Source organism: Polistes fuscatus, unplaced genomic scaffold, assembly GCF_010416935.1.
Source record: "Polistes fuscatus isolate 324 unplaced genomic scaffold, CU_Pfus_HIC Scaffold5, whole genome shotgun sequence".
In the NCBI taxonomy this organism is placed as follows: Eukaryota; Metazoa; Arthropoda; class Insecta; order Hymenoptera; family Vespidae; genus Polistes; species Polistes fuscatus.
Window position 1 is genome coordinate 6,312,496 of NW_025113129.1, and position 17,745 is coordinate 6,330,240.

Sequence of the window (17,745 nt, forward strand, 5' to 3'; positions counted from 1 at the left end):
TTTACTTTCTCTTCCTTTCTTCATCTTTTTTTCCCTTATACATTTTTATTTTAAATAACTATAGAAATTTTGTATTATAAATCCGAATGATAAATTTGTAATTTGTTTCTTCTACGTGGAAAGAGATAGATAACTAGATAGATAGATAGATAAAAAGAGAGAGTTGTTATTGGCCCGATGTAATTGTGCATTGTACAGCAATTTACACGAAGGTAGAGCGAAGGTCCAATATCGTATGCTGTATCATAGTCAGTGTGTCGAGAGTAAAGTCCTAGACTAGCCGCGGTACATTCCCTTATCGGCAAATCGCCGACTAATCATCATCAATCACTATCGGGTGTATCGGTCGCAAGCAGACGCATAAGTTTGCTGTCCGTGTGAGCACGAATGGGATATATAGTATACATACGTGGTGTATACAGTTGCGAGTTGCGTCGTAGTACACTCGATAGAAGAAGGGAGTTGGTGTATTATTTTTACCTTGTCGAGGTCTCTTACCAACGACGGAACTTTCCGCTATGGACATTTCTAACGAAAAACGTTTAGATCGTATCTCCTTAAGTGTCATTCGTATATGAATTTGAAGCTTCAGAATTGCGAGAATAATGGCAACAAAAGGCTTGATTTTCTCGCCAACGAGAAACGTAACAATAAGTAACATCATCGATGATGATCCGGTCTTATCTATTTATGGGCATTAGAAACGAACAGCAATAGAAGTTTTTCCAATGGCTTCGAGGCGTTCGTCTCGTCTCGATTAGTTTTTATAATAGTTTTCTTCTTTTACACTCGTGCGACGAGTGGTCAAACGCATATGAATATTCCTCTCGATCCAGTCGAGTTTTTCTTTTAACGTCGCAACTGAACGGAAGAAGGCAGGGTCATTGCTGAGCGCGATATCTTAGCAATGTTCTGATCTCTTCTCGAGCTGTTGCTGCTGCTGCTGCCACTGATGCTGATGCTGCTGTGTTGATGCTGCGTTGATGCTGTACTGGACCGTTCGTCTTCGTCACTGGCCGAGCGAAGACGTGCCGTAGTATATCCCGATGACCGGTGTGCCCCGTCATTAGGCTTACGTGCTACCGACATACCGGTTTTTCCATGCGACCTTCTTCTCTTTACAGCCCTATCTCTCTTCGTCCTATCTCTCTTGCTCTTATTAAGCAACGAAGATCAAGGACGATCCTATACATTTCTCATTGGTGCATGCAAATCCGATGCTCCCTCGCTCCACTAATTATTATCGGACATAAAATAATGTACGCGTAAAAGATCCAACTACGTGTATATAGCAACATACTATTATCTCTACCATAGCTAGCTTACCTTTTGTCGAGGGTGTTGCAAGCGTTCGATCGAATAAAAAATAAAAGGACAAACGATGTCCCTCGTAGCGATTGAGAGAGATAAACGAAGCGGGAAACGCAAGGTAGTGTTAACGATGCGTCGAAAGATCGATCGACGTCCTCGTCGAAAAATCACAGACTCGGTCCAGCCGTTTTCTCACAGTGGTCCTTGATTGCCGAGACTCGCGAATCATAGGACTGGCAATAAACCGGCTAGAGTACCTACTACGAAGCATCCTACGACGACGTTAAGATGACTGTAAAGGTTCATTAGTCACCGAGTACCCAAGCAATTCGAGTTACACGTACGCTTTTCCATTTTTCGATCCACCGCACTCTTCATTCCTCGAGGCCATTGGATGATGTTGCAGTAGATCTCGTTCTACCTACATATTCCAGACAGATAGAGAAAACCTCCGATCTAAATCTTTTTTCGTATTAGGGAATATGAAAGATTTACGAGACGTACAATAACGACTGATTTTTTTTCTGCCTTTTTTTTTTAATTGTAAACGAACCTAAAGACTCTTTGCGAATGACATCATTTTGTCAAAGCTCGTCTCGCTCGTTAGACTACTACTGGAGAATTTCGCGTTCGAGGGTAGTTAGTGTGTTGAAGCACGGAAATACGCGTGGGTTCGTTAGAAGTAACATCCATTCAGTCTCTTCTTTGATGTTTTATAAAGAACTAGGGAGAGAGTGAGAGAGAGAGAGAGAGAAATAAAAAAATCGAACAAAGACGAAAAGTGTTTTAATGAAACACGAGGTAACAATTTCATCGGATGAGCTTTCAAGTTGGATGCTTTCGAAAGGTACCGAAGGATTCCGCAATTTGTCAGGTTAAAACGTGAAAAGGGGACCGATCATTCTTCATGTGTCACTATGCTCGTGCTAATAAGACGTTATTAGTTAGTAAAAGAGACCTTTTCACGTCGCAGTACCGATCGGTGGGCCGGTTATTATCGAACCAGTCCGATTCCACTCGCATTCTTGCTCGCCGATGCTGGACGACGTTGATGGATGTCGGATGCTGTAGAGGGAGAGATCTTGCGGCAAATCGTGTTCAGCTCGAGAACTCGAACCATTTTCCAAGTAATTGCGAAAGATCTTCACGGTAAAACACCGCACCCTAACTCGCAACAAGGAGAGAACTTTTATACCACTGTAGTATACTCGTTCCCTTTTATTCTGGAAAAAATGAAATGAAAAAAAAAAAAATAAAGAATTAAAAGAAATCGATTAAACAAAAAAAATAAAAACAATTTCCCTAGGCGTTATTTTCAAGATTTCACAAATCCATTCGAATCGAATCGAATCGAACCTAATCGAATGTAATCTAATCAAATCGAATCTCCTTTCAAAATGGAATTTGCCTTTCGACGCGTAGATACGCTCATTACGTTCTCGTTAATCGAGAACGGAGATATTACGAAGTTGTTACATAATCATCTGACATGTGTGCTTTCTCCTTGGTGCTCGTGCGCGAATCGATGATCGAAAACGAGTTGAAAACTCTCCTTGAGTCTGGACTTGGGGAGGTGATTTCATACGTGAAAATTCCACACGTCTTCTTTTCCCACGTAGAAACTCTCTCGTGTCTTTCGATCTGTAAAAAAAGATAAACAGCCGAAGAGTTATTAGATATATTTATGGAAAGCGTCGCTTCTTGAGAGAGCCAATAGTTCCGCTTATAATTTTAACGATCTAATTATTCATAAGAGACATCGACCGTATTCGTACGTACACACGTACGTACACACGTGCGTATACACATATTCACACTTATAATACAAACTTTCCTTATAAATCTACATCCTACTTACGATCGCAAGAAGGAAACTCGAGCGACCTAACGGCCGATTAATACTTTATAACGATACAGCCGAGTATAAATAAATGCTGACTACCGAACGATACGTGAAAAATAAAGAAAGAAGAAAGACGTGTGCGAGGAAAGCGATAAAAAGCCCGGATGGATTCTGAGAATATCCACCGAATCCTTTTCACAGGTACGCATTATATAAAACGTTGCCTCGTTATGACGGCTTAATCGCCTTAACCATTTCATAAAGCACCAGTCGGGTTAAAAGAAGTAATAAAAGAAGAAAGAAAGAAAGAAAGAAAGAAAGAAAGAGAATCTTTCTGGTCGATGATCGTTCCAAGATGATCAGCTGGGGCGAATTATTAAGGTACGTTGGCTTTTTCGATAAATTAAGTACCTACTCTTCGATCGCACCTCTGACGTGTTTCGAGACACTTAATTAAGACAGTTTTGCCTTTGGAGATCGCGCAAGGGAGACCTCGTTTACATTACGGCTCGTTAAACGTTGTATAATACTAACGCGAATATGTCGACGTTAAGTCAAGACCAGGAAAGGATGATGGAACTGAAGGTTCGAGTGAGGGAGAAAAATGGTTACATGCTCCCCTGTAATAACCGTCATTATCGGCCATCACACGTCCTGTCGATTGTATCGCCTCAAAAAATTGATATTGTAGGAAGCTTCGAGACGTGGATCAATCTTTGGACTATATTAGATCTCAATTCGAGTTAATTATCATATTAATTTCTCTATATATTTTCTATATTAATATACTACTAATTGAATTTTTTCTCGACAAATATAATGAGAAAACTGTAACGACCCTGTATCTCTCTTCGTGTATTATCTATTTTAAAATATTATTTATGCGAAACAAAATATTACAAGATTTTCTTCGAAGAATAATTATGTAATAATTTATAAATATACCGTAAGTGTTTTGCCTCTGAATTTATTAACGATAATAAAAGTCGTTTATCGCACAAATGGGATAACGAAAGCCTTGAAATTACACGCCAGACACGTATTTCCTCTGGGTAGGAAAGAGACGGGATGTATTCCGGGTCGACATGAACCTATACGAGTGGATAGTCCTCTGCTAATTACTAATCTCGCTTACACACATACGACGAAATGATTCAAATCGAGCGCGCTTCGAACAGCTGCCATTAACCGCTAATTATGCTTCGATCTCTCCTGAGTCTATTTCTAGCAGGACACCATGAAATTTACGTTACGCGTTATTATCAGTCGGTGACTCGATAATTGCTACGTCTCATTGCCCACCTGTTTTCATTTTATTTCGAACTATACGTACGTAACACAATACCGACATATATACCCAATACATACTCGTCAATTTACAAGATGACTATTGCCAATTTGTCTTGTATATTCGTGAATAAATTAATTAGAAAATTTCAACGATTTATCGCGAAACGAACAGCAGCTAGTTCCCCTTTGGCGTCATACCTTTATCATTATTTTAAATTAAACGAACCGCGATTATTTTCTTCTCAAACGTAATAACGTAATAATCGTAAAAACATTAGCGCGTACGACAAGAAACGAGCCGATGAAAAAATATCATTTTTTGAATAAAAGGGAGAGAGAAAAAGAGAGAGAAAAAAAATGCCGCACCGTTCGGACATTTTTACAAGCACTTACAATTAATATTTCGAGGAAGATAAAAAAGAAGAAGAAGAAGCAAGAGAAAATTATCGAGGTGGAAGGAATATTTATAATTCACGAATTCGCAATTAACTTGCAAATATAAAAGAAGCATTGAATTGTAAAACTTTCATCCTCCCACCCTTGTTAATCGATTTTATGCGAGATTTCTTTCTATCTCTTTCTTTTCAATCTTAACTTCCGCCTGCCTCGAAAACGCCATTTTCGTGGAAGAAGGAGAGTAAAAAAAAAAAAAGAAAAAAGAAGAGGAAGACGAAATAAAAAATAAAACGTAAAAGTAAACGTCATCTCGAGAGAGGTTCGCGAATAAGGAACGTATAAGGCAGCGGCGGGAGTTGTAAATGTAAATGAACGCAGCCGCCGCCCTGTATGGCCACGCGCCTGTCATCGATTCTCTTCCCTTTCTCTTTTTTTCCCTTCTTCTTTTCGGTACCTTCTTCAACATGAAACTTCCTAAAGGTAAGGAAGGGCGAACGAGAAGTGGGAGCTGCATAAATGATCGAAAATTTTATTCGATACTCGATATCTGCCTTACCAACGACGGAATTACTTTAAATTACGATCCTCCTAATAATAGCTTGTAATAAATAATTCAGCGGTGAAATCGACGCTATATACGCACCGCACCGCACTACCGTCGCTTCTGACATGAGATTATTTTTTTCTTTTTCTTTTTCTTTTTTTTTTCTTATTTCGTTCATCTTTTTACTACGACATTAATAAGTCTGACGTTCGATCCAGCAATTTGCCCGAGAATTCTGACACGAAAAGTTTCGATCTTCGATAAACTTCAAACTATCAGACCAGACACTTTCGTACCGGAGCTATCAAAATATTTCATTCCCCTTAAATTGAATGAGATATTCATGTTCTTTCTTAGAAAATAAGTCGAATCTTGTTTGATCTTCTACCGACTAAATAATCCATGTATATATCCATCCATACATATGTATAAGGATTTCTCGATCCTTTATTCTTTTTTCTTTGAGAAATAGGACGTTGAAAGAGTTAACGAAGACGTCAGTAATACGTTCGAACGATTTGCAATAATTAATTCTCAAGGATCGGTATTGCTTCTATCTATCCAGGCGGCAAGCAGCAACAACACGGCGCCGCAGCACTGCGCTTCATTGCGCTGCACTGCGCGAAAGTGCGCTTCGCTCGCGATAATTGAAGAGTGTTCCTTCCTTCGGCGTATAATGAAAGCGATTCGCGCACCTTAACGCGTTGCTCATCTCGTCCTGAAAGGTGTGGGAGATTGTTGAAGTAACGGCTCGTGCCTATGGGTGTATGTATGGATGTATGTATGTATAGGAATATTACGAGCACTCGACGATCATGTTTATCGCTGCTACGCTAACTTTTTAACACGAAAACGTCGTTCCAATCTTGTCGAAGTTTATCGAAGAACACTTGGATTGTATTATATTTTATTTGTTTATTTATTTATTTATTTATTTATTTTACGGGATAAACCCGTTAACACAGAGTTAGGTAAAGATTATAAAATAAAGATTATTATGGACGATTAAGACAATATTCTGTAGATGATGTAAATTGTGTGATGAAATATATGATGTGATAAGAATTTACATTTAAAAATATATTATTCATTTCATCTAATTTCTTTTTAATTTTCATCATTAAGTATAATATAGGTTATAATCGCTAACAATAACAATGTCAGAGTAAGCGATCGGCAAGAAAATTTCTTCCATAGACTTGCCATGGGTTTCATATATAAAGATATCAGACCACGGTTGGAACATAAACGCCACAAATAACAATCGATTTGGATTTAAAGAAAAATTTTGACAAAAAGTTATTCAACATCTGTAACGTGACTTATAAATAAAATTTTCAATATTATACAATTTCTAATATCTTTTATAAGATTATTACATAGATATAATACTTTATTTCTATTATACCGATTTATGTAATAAAACTGTCATCATTTGAATTAATTTATTTATCTAATAATAATTAAACGTTTGTAAGCCTTTGATTATATTAATTAAAAATCTGTCTACTCTTTTTTTGGTTTTCAAAGACGAAAGCGGAAAAGGTTCTGCATTGAAAGTTATGAGAGAAACGTAGGTACAGAAACGAAACCGCCGATATATGCCTTCCTATATCGCGCCGGTAAGAGGTCCTGAAAATGTCCGATCACGATGCACGATAGGCCGATGCGTGCGGAACATTAAAAGCCGGTTTTACGGTTATCGCCCGTATGCCAGCTCTTTTTTCTCTCTCTTCTCTTTTCTCACTCTTTCTTTATTCTTTCTTATTCGATCGAGAGGTCAGAGTGGCAAACGGTAGCGCACTCGCTCCCGAGTTATACCGCCAAACTATTAGTTTATTGATTAAAGCTTTGCTCGAACGAACTTTAACCTCAACAGAGAATGCCTATCTTTATAGATATCCGCTTAGTACATCTACGCATTTGTTTAATATGACGGTAAAGTCACGAGTATCTATCTACACGTGCTTTTAATTATAGTCCTACTATAGTATGTAATTTATAATATAATATATTTATCTATACGAACTATTAATAAAAATAAATATATATGTATATTTTTAAATGGAAACATCATTTTTATGGAAAATTAATGAACAAATTTATATGTGCCTATTAAAACGATTAACTTTGTATTCTTATACAAATTTCCAACTCATTGAAGATAGACTTGATAGCCCATAGAATCGATTTTATGATCATTCTTAAAATCATACAATCCGTTCATTGATTTTACTTGGAATTTATCGTCCAATTGGAAACTGGATACTCTTTAGCCACACCTTTGCAAATTACTCCTTTTTAAAAGGGAACGCTTAACAATACAAGAGAAACGATTCTTCTTCTTCTTCTTCTTCTTCAAAGATTTTTCTTTTCTACTCCCCCTCTTTTCTGTATCTTCCTACGAGAACACATCTCTCGGTACACGTCTGCAAGGAAAGAGATGATATTTACGATTAGCTAAGACGTCAGCGTTAATTGTAATGTCTCTTTCCCTTAATTTATAGTCTCTTCATTGAATCAGCGATGCCTTCGATGACCACGAACCAATACTGGAAATGCGAGTTAATCGTTTATCCCTACCAGAAACCAAGAGTTTGCTATAGTCATCGAAGATTAGCCACACCTTCAAATTTTCTCTCCTTTTTTTATATTTGATGATTACGTCAGTTTCTACGATGCGATATGCGAAAATGTAGTAGGATATAGATACTTTCGAGAGTTCTGCCATTCTCGACGAATCTTCGTCGTCGTTCCTCGACTAGTCCCTCTTATTTTCTTCCTCTTTCTCCTTTTTTTTGTCGACATTCCTCGTTAAAATAAGAAGAAGAAAAGGGAAAGAGTCAGTGGAATCGGCGGTGCTCGTGTAACGACAGCCGCCGGATAATCTTGAATATCTTATGCCGTAAAAGGTGCACCTCGATCGAAGGTGGACGACCGAAAAGCCGAACCCAGAGTGGCTCTCCTCGTAGAAAGGTTTGCTGCTTCTCGTAATGGACGAATTATACGGAACAAATACTTTGTAGTCACTTACGCCTGTTTGCCAGCTTATTTGTAATTTAATCATTCAAACTACATCAACTCGATCTCCTCGTTATCTAAAACGATTTCATATCTCTTCGAAATATGTATGACCGAACGCGTATCGAAGATTAAAATAATCGACTACCGCAACTACATCAGGCTTCAATCAAATTGATAATGAGCTTTATGGGGGGAGAAAAAGAAACCTTATAAATATATTTTAGAACGTGAATTTATTCTTCTTTTTTCTTTTCTTTTTTTTTGTTCTCTTTCTCTTTCCTTCATTCTTGTCTTCGTAGACACGTCCACAACTACATATGGGTAGATCTACTTTTTTTTTCCCCTTCGATATCGTACATACCGAGGTAAACTCGAATACGGCAAAGACCCACATTTTTATCCTACGCCAGGGCGATTTCATTTGTGTACGTTATCTCTTTCTCTCTATCTCTCTGTCTCTCTCTTTCTCTCTATCCCTCTTTCTCTTACATTAACTCTTTATTTCTCTTTCGTTCACTCGCAAAGGCACAATCGTGTAAAAGGGGATCGTAGCATACGGTGGCACCATGTCGACTGCAATGAGCACAAGGCTGTCCGTCGCGTTGCATGTGCATTTTACGCGCTCTCGGCCATGGTAAAAGTAACAGAGCCACGCACACTTTTCATTATCATTCCGATCACAAAACATACTTGACTGACGACGATCATCCTCTCCGCTACGGAAATTTGACTTACTTAGTTTTTTTTTTCACCGTTTTATAAACTAAGAAATAACACAAACAGAGTACATTTAAATTCGTAGTATTTTCTAACACCGATAAAGTGGATTTTAATGAACAGTCAGCAAAAACACGGTTTGAAATGAGGCATAAGATATCAATAAGAGAAGGCAAGGTAGAATCCTGTAGTTTGTGCTTAAGGCATCGACGTGCGAACCTGTTCGTTATCCGTAAATCACACCTGTTCGTACTAACTATGCAAATCCATCGATAACTGTGGCTTCCAACAGACACATCGCATTTCCTCTATCGAAGCTATCACTCTCGTTAACGTTCACAGTAAATTTCTATGTCGATTCTTCATCACTCTCTACGTGTCCTTTCCTTCGACTATTAAAAAAAAAAAACTCTCTTACCTTTAATTACTATAATTGACGATTGATAATAAATATTCCCTTCCCTCCGTTATACAAATAATGATGACTTTAGAAACATAATAATTTGTTTTAATAAGAAGAAACCCCGGTTCGAGAAATCTTTCCTGAGAATATGAAAATATAATACGAACACAAATAGAAGAATATTTCTAATTGTAAGCGAAACTCAGGTTGGCAAGTTTCTCTCGTCATTTCCTCCTCGTTCGAGTGAGATCTTGAAAGAAAGAAGACGACGTCCTGGCGTGACTCGAAATAGGATCGTTGAGCGCTGCCTAATCAAATCTCCATCGATTACGCGTACTCCGTTTACATAAGGATGATGCCGGCGTATCATCTAAATACCATAGTAATGACTGTATTTAGAGTGTCTGGACGCGATTGCCTTGCCCAGAACTAAATTATTATATCGCACGAATGACGAGAAGAGAAGCAGCACGAGACGAGAATGGGGCGGGGTGTCTACGCTATCTTTCTTTCTATCTCTCTTTTTTTCTTTCTTACTCTTCTTCTCTAGCTGCGAGTTGATTGGATCGGAGCATTCCTGAGATGAACATTTAAATTGCCTGGATTCTACGCCATCATTTGTATGCGTCGTCTTTCTTTTCTCTTCCTTCCTTTTCACGAACGACGACAACGACAACGACGACGACGACGAAGACGACGAAGACGAAGACGAAGACGAGGACGAGGACGAGGACGAAGACGAGGACGATGGAGAGAAAAGGCAACAAACGTGCAGCCGTATTACGTGCGACACCTATGTCGACTCTCTAAGGCTATAATCATGCGCGAAGTCTAACGTAATTACCTGCATCTACGTAATCAAGCGGAAATGTAGAAATAGAGTATACATTTATACGTACATGTTCCTATATTCCGTGTTACATATGTATATACACCGTGCTTCTTTAACGGTATTATAGTAAGTAAAAAAAAAAAGAAAGCAATAGATACTCCTCCAAACTCATATAATTTTATGATCATTCTCTTGAGTTTAATTAAAATTGGTATAATAGATTGGGAACAACTTGATGACTCTGGCGTAATCGAAAAGTTATTAAAGAGATTCTTGCGTGAACATCTATGAAGTGTATCTATATATCTATATATATACCGTGTCAAAGGGTTTTTCTTTTTAATATAATTATTTATATCTATCTCTTCTCCATATATTACCAAGTTTGTGTAAAAAGAGAGAAAGAGAGTGGGAGAGAGAGAGAAATGCGGCTCAAACTTACGTGAATAACCTAAAGATAGGTTAACGTTAATCTAATTAATCTTTACGAGTGTAATTAGCTACGCGAGTTGGTACCCGTGCAACGAAATGTATCCTACTTTACAGACGATGCTTCTTTTATCTTCACGAGTAGCGAGTACACGAGTATCCCATTTCGAGGCAGTTTGGCGATCGAGGGTAATACTTTCGGTAAATGGACCGGCGTCACCTTCTTCTTTCCTTCTTTTATTTATTTTTTTTTCCATTTTTTTACTCTCTTTCGTACCAAAGCTTCCAGCTCTTATCTGTGTTCTCTATCCTTTTACCCAGCTATTTATAAGGTATAAACACGTGGCTAATATCATGAAAACAATCATTTATTCTGGAGACCCTATGAATTAAAGCTTTACATTAGAAAATTTCTTTTTTTATTTTATTTGGAAATGCATTTCTCGATTAAATTGCCTCCCTATAGAATATTTTACAATTCTCGTAAATTGTCTCGAACTTACAAGACGCAGTCTTGTCTTTATTCTGTAATTCGGGATACATGTTTGAGAATCGCGATGAACCGCATTGATACGCAAAATGAGAAAGGCAGGTTTTACAAACAAATAAAAACAAAAGAACAAGTTGAAATGAATTGAAATAAGATTGGAGATATTCGGGTTTAATATATACGTGATATCGAAAAAAAGTATGTCGGTTATTACATGTCTATATATAAGTAAATGAATTGTCTCGCTTTTCCTTCGAGAATCGAAAATTAGGATTTTATTTTCCGAGCGAACGGTAAACGCCTGGAAACTGTGAAAAATGATTCAAGGACGCGGTGCTTAGCTTATTAGATAGTAGAAAAGAAGAAGGTGAAGGGGGTAAAGAACGATTATCGAGCGGCCGTCATTAGAATATTATCTTTCTTGCGTTATCGATGCGATTATCTTTTCGACACGATCGATTAGCGATCTGAAACCGAGAAGGTACGAATAAAAGATCTAAGATATGTACACTGACTGACGCAAGATCATTGTTTCATGCTAGAGAGACAAGGCTTGTAGCAGCACGTGGCATGGGAGATAAATTTAAAAAAGAAAAAAGATAAAATAAAAAAACAAACAGAAGAAAAAAAAAAGAAAAAAGAAAAAACAATATGCAAGGACTGCGGGTATTTATGGTGGTATATGTAGTCGGCCAATAGCAAAAGTTCCGATCGGTTTTCTCACGGTGTTCGTCGAGTAGCTCTATACGAAGAAGACGAAGACGAGGACCTAGCTTAGAGAGGGTGATTTCACCGAGATGGATTGGAGGCCTCGTGCAGGCCTTTGCCACTCTTGCGAGGGTTGACTGATTTGTGTACGCAAGCTCCCGTCGCCTTGACTTTACTTAAATGGGAATAAACGACACCGCGTTCCGCTTCTACAAGCGTCTCTACCAGGCGAACGAGAAGCAGCAGAAAGCGAAAGAAAAGACAGGACGAGAAGATAAAGGAAGACTAAGGGAGAGAGAAAGAGAAAGAGAGAGAGAGAGAGAGAGAGAGAGAAGGACGATCGAGTGATGCAGGTGTAGAAAGGCGTCGTCGTAGTCCTCGTCGTCGTAGTCCTCCTCCCCCTCCTTCTCTTCCCCCTTCTTCTTCATCGTCGTCGTCGTAGTTCAACGATTGCGGAATAATCGACGCTTGTGTGGGAGCCGATACGCGCGAAAATATCGTTGCGTACGTTTTATAGGAAATTCCCTGTCTTCTTCTCTGGTCCCGAAGATCGACTTTAAAATAAAACGCGATGGACGATGAGAACGCACGGTGGTAGAGAACGATCGTTAACGATGAATCTTTAAGGAAGAGTTTCTAAGTCACTTTCACGATGTACATTTGTAAATCGAATCTATATATATATATATATATGTGTAAGTGTGTAAGTGTGTGTGTAGTATTTTTATACGTGCTTTGATCAATAAAGTTAGCTCGATATAAAAAAAAAAATTTTCTAACACTCGACAAGACAACCACCTACTATACTATCTTATTAGCAAGAATAAATACATTAGCGTAAATACGAGGCGATTAAAAAGTCAGACAAAAATTTTTAACTTTCGTTTCTTTCTATACAAAGTACTTAGGTACTACTCTCTCAACAATCCTCCTCCGCTTACTCAATCGTTAACGATCGTCGAACCTTTTGTAATCGCCTGGAAAGTACGCACTCTCTCTCTAACGTTCGAGATGCAATACGTCCTATTCACGCGAGGAATAATTATTGTCGAGCGGATAAGGAAAACCCACTCGTGCAGGTGTATCGAACGCGCTTTCGAAGCTTGACTCATCGAGAAAGGACGTTGGTGAATCGTTTTACCTTTCTTCCCTCTTTTTCACATTATCGCGTCTCTGTCTGTCTCTCTCTCTCTCTCTCTTTCTCTATGGTGAACGTTCGTGAAACAAGAATCGAGTTAATTGTACGAATTATTTTTGATATGTTCCGGAAATAATTCAAATGTTTTACCATTAAAAAAAAAAAGAAGAAATCTCCTTATTTCGTCCATAAAAAATGCCGTAAAAAATGTTTACTTAACCACCTCATATCCTCGATCCTTCTTTTTCTTCTTCCTTCTTTCCTCCTCTCATCCCCATGGTGGGCAGAGAATGATTTTTTCCGGATAGCTAAATGGAAGAACGCTGTTACGAAGGAAGGAACTTGGAGGAATCGGCCTTCCAACGGTGGTTGCTCTCTTCCGTGTATTTCTGTACAAGACCGGAGTGCGACAAAGGATGCAGAGCTTCCGCCGTAGAAATTTCTTTCTTCATCCTTTTTTTCTTATCTTTCTCTTCCTCTCTCTCTCTCTTTCTCTTTCTCGTACCGTTATATTTTTTTTTCTAACCTTTTACCTTAGATTTCCAATCTTTCACGCTGTTTTCATCAACATCGACATTTGTGTCTATTCATTTTGTAAGATTAAAAAAAATATATTGCAAAATTTGTTATAAAATATGACATTTTTCTCAAGAAAACTCGACAATAGATAATAAATAAGGATAGGTGTCGAATCTATCTCTTTCTAACGATATGTTGTATCTCAAGTTAACGAGAACATCGAAGTCGTCATTTTAAAGCAGTCGACGTGGTCCCTGTCTTCCATGGCGTTGCGCATCGGTGCTCACGGGCCGCTTCTGCGTCAGCAAAGTTGCGTCTGTGATGCAATCCCATGGTGTCTTACGCTCCCGCACCGTGCGATTCCTTCGTTAACGCGCGCCAAACTATAACTTACGATCGTTATCGTGCTTGGGAAAACGAAACGACGAAAGCGAGAATCTCGACAGAAGTTACCAGCCCTTCTCCGATTATTTCTTTCTTTCTTCGTTTCTTTCCTTTTTATTTTTTTCTTTCTATTTTTATGCGCATGTTATTCGCGAAAGAATAATGCATTTTTCTTGTCTTTTCTTTTCTTTCTTTCTTTTACAATAACGTAAAGTTGAAATAATCATTCTCGCAAGTTACCAACTTGCATTCATTAAGAAGAACAAAAAAATACATTACAATTTTTATCTAACGTTGATTAAAATCTAATGAAAATTATATTTAACATGGACGATCGAATCTTCTTATTTTTTCTTTTTTTCCTCATTTCCTATTTCTTTCTCTTTATCTCTCGTGCGAAACGTCATTATCTTTAAGGATCTATCTTACGTGTCTCTCTACAGTTTCTTACTATTAACAGCACTTGCAAGTTAACGTTGAATATCGTAGCCAATGAAGTCGCATTGAAAAGCAAATAGAACGAGAGATTAACAGTTTCAGATAATATGCGCGTACGTCTATATGTATATATGTATGTGTGTATGTATGTATGTACGTGTATCTTTCTCCCTTTCTTTCTAAAGAATAACTTCCGCATAAGAGATTTTACAGGATCGAAAGAAGAGGATCTTCTCGAATCGATTCCGTAGCATTCCATCCTGGATTTAACGCGAATTAAACAAGACGATTTTAATAGAAAAGTATGTGAAGAAGCAACATAGTAATTGCTCGTCGTGCTTGGTTATATGAACGATCGGAGGTCAAGTTAAATCGTAATGATTGCGCGTCGCATGGTAACTTCGTAATGAAGACGTTCCTTCTCTCTCTCTCTCTCTCTCTCTCTCTCTCTCCCTCTCTCTACCTCTCTCTCTCCCTTTTTTTCTTTTCCTATCTCTATCTATTTCTCTGTATCTTCTTCTATTTCTCTCTCTTAACCACTTAGAGACGCAAGATTGTATTAAATATGAATATTAATGGCGTTGGAGTTAATGTACTGTGTAATCGTCATGCCGGGCTATAGTCGGTGGCTATAGAATGTTAATACTCTGTGACCCCTTGGTCAACGTTGCTAACCATGACCATCTTCTATCTAACGCACACGTCTGGCGCATACTTTCCTTCCTTAAAATATGCGCGAAGACGACGACGAGCCGCTTTATTTATTGCACAACCTAAGTAATAACGAGTCTCTTACAGCAACGACAGACCTTTATCGGGACGTAATTAAGATCGTCGCTCTTAAATTAAGTAATCTTCGACCTTCCTTACGAACGACGCTAAAGAGAAACCCTGTAAGAAAGAGACGGAGAAAAAAGGGAGAGTAAGAAAGAGAGAGAGAGAGAGAGAGAGAGAGAATGTTTAATTGTCCTCCTCGGTAAGGAAGAAAAACATTTCAAAGTGTTTTTCTAGCTGACCAAACGCATTGATTATTCCCACGATCGAAACTGCGAAAGCGTTTAAAGAAGAAAGGCAACTCGATAAATTATTATAGCACCAAACGATCCGTCGTTAATATCTCTTCGTTTTATTTCGCGCGGCATCGAAGTGATGTAATTCGATCCGTTAGGGAGACCATAACGTAGCTATCCGCAGCTTCGAGGCGATCCGATTGCGACTGGAGTAAAGTTCTTGGGGTGAAGTTACGATCGCACGTAATTCCCTTGCGAGTATCGATTTCGAATCGATCGAGCGAGCGATCTCTTTTACCTTATCACACGAAACAATTTGTGCGTGCTTAATAAAAAACAAAAAAAAACGATAAAGAGGGACTAATACGAATTTTCTGAGAGAAATAGAGAAATAGAAAGAAATGGGAATCGAATTCGAACGTCGATAGATTGATTTGTTTTTCTGTAAAATTGCTCCTTTTTACTAGTAAATTAATCGGTACGCGATAAAAGATATCTCGTGACATTTGATATTAGTCGCAATTAAGTTTTCAATCGAAGAAAAAACTTGCTCGCGGTTCTTGGTTGAATGCTTCATGAACGCTAGGAAGAAGAGGAGGAAACAGTTAAGAGAAATCATTTCGCACGACGTATTTTAAATCTCACGACGCGCGTATCTTATATATATACCTACAAGTATTAGTTCGAACGAGTAACTAGGTCGAGATGTTGCTCTACGTAAAAGTAGGCTCTTATAGTCTTAATTACTATCAACGTATAATTATAATTTTCTTAGATATTTTCTTTCTTTCTATCGAAGGCACGGGTAACTGCGGAAAGGTCGATGCCATAGATCCCATGAAATCTCTGTCTCTGTTTCTCTGTCTCTCTCTATCTCTGTCTGTCGGTCTGTCTGTCTGTCTGTCTGTCTCTTGTGCTCGGTGCATTTCGTTTCGTGTCAGTGCTGGCACGCGCGACGTATAGTGCCCCGGGTGTATAAATACGTTCGCATGCGAGCACCTTCATTATGCCGGCTCACGGTGCAAATCGTTCTGCTTTGAAAACTCGCGTGTGCACGTCCAATCGAGTGTTTAACAAGCGTTAAGCCCTCCCACGGTGGCTGTTATCGCGCGTCGTCCCCCCCGTTCTACTTTCTCACTCTTTCACTCTCCTTTGAAATGTAATTCAAAATAGAATAGAAGAAGAAGAAAAAATTTTTGAAAAAGAAATAGAAAAAGGAAAAAAAATAATAGAAAAATGAAAGGTGTACCATCTCGAAGAAGAAAATCGTGATCATCTTATGATCATAAGTACTTGCGACGATGGCCTTAACGATCCTCGCTCGCGAATGCAAATCGAATTAGAGTGTTTCGTAATCGAGGCGAACCGCGAAAGCGCCACGTCGAGGTTACGTTAATAATGACCAGCTACTGTATGTGCACCGGCAGGCAGGCACCCTCGTCGTTAAGAGCCTAGCTCTCGATTTTGCATGCTAAGCTTTCGTCTCTAACGACCTTTGAAATTCATTAGGCAACCTCGAAATAACCCGACGAGAAGAGGATTTTCGCGGAGGTGCTCGTGCGTTTCCGAGATAAATCGCGAGCGAAGAGAAGAGAAACAAAACAACCACCTATTCATGTATAATATATCTGTGTATGTATCTATCTATTTATGTATGTTTCCTACCTATATACGTTCATACTTATGTACAGTCCTATCCGAAGGTAGCTACGTTAGTTCGCGAGTATGCAAGAGAATTGCCGAAGGCATAAACAGACTGATGATGATTGGACAATTCCCCCCGTTCGTAGAACACAGTGGCAGACCGACGGACTTCTATACCGTTCGTCCCTCCTCCTCTATAATCACTCTATTTATCATTCGCACCGTTTCTCGCCTTCTTTAATGGCAGTAATAGCCCACCCGGTACGTAGCCGATCTCTCGACAAAATATTACGCACCTAGCTGCCGCCGTCCTCCTCGATTTGTTTCAAGAATCATTTTCAAGCTTAATCCTCTTCTCTCTTCGCACGATCGATCCTAGTCTTCCTTCCTCCTTTCCTTCCTTTCTATCTCCTACAAGAGATGAGAGTCTCCAAAGAAATAAGTACTTACTTACATGCATTACCAGTACATGTTTACGATTTGTCTCGGCGAGTGAAAGCGCGATTTCTACGTCTATAAATCCGAGGATCGAGATAAACGTGAGGATTAATGAAATAAAGAAAGCTTTCACCAAATTTGATTACGATGACGATGACTATGCCGTCCTTACAAAAATAAAACCTGT

At 38.6% G+C, this 17,745-nt stretch overlaps 1 protein-coding gene across 1 annotated transcript in view; it reads left to right on the forward strand.

The window, feature by feature from the left end:
- The window catches only part of LOC122522476 (Krueppel-like factor 3), a 220,961-nt gene that overhangs the window by 157,847 nt on the left and 45,369 nt on the right, over positions 1-17,745 (forward strand). The gene's annotated exons all lie outside the window — the stretch shown is intronic.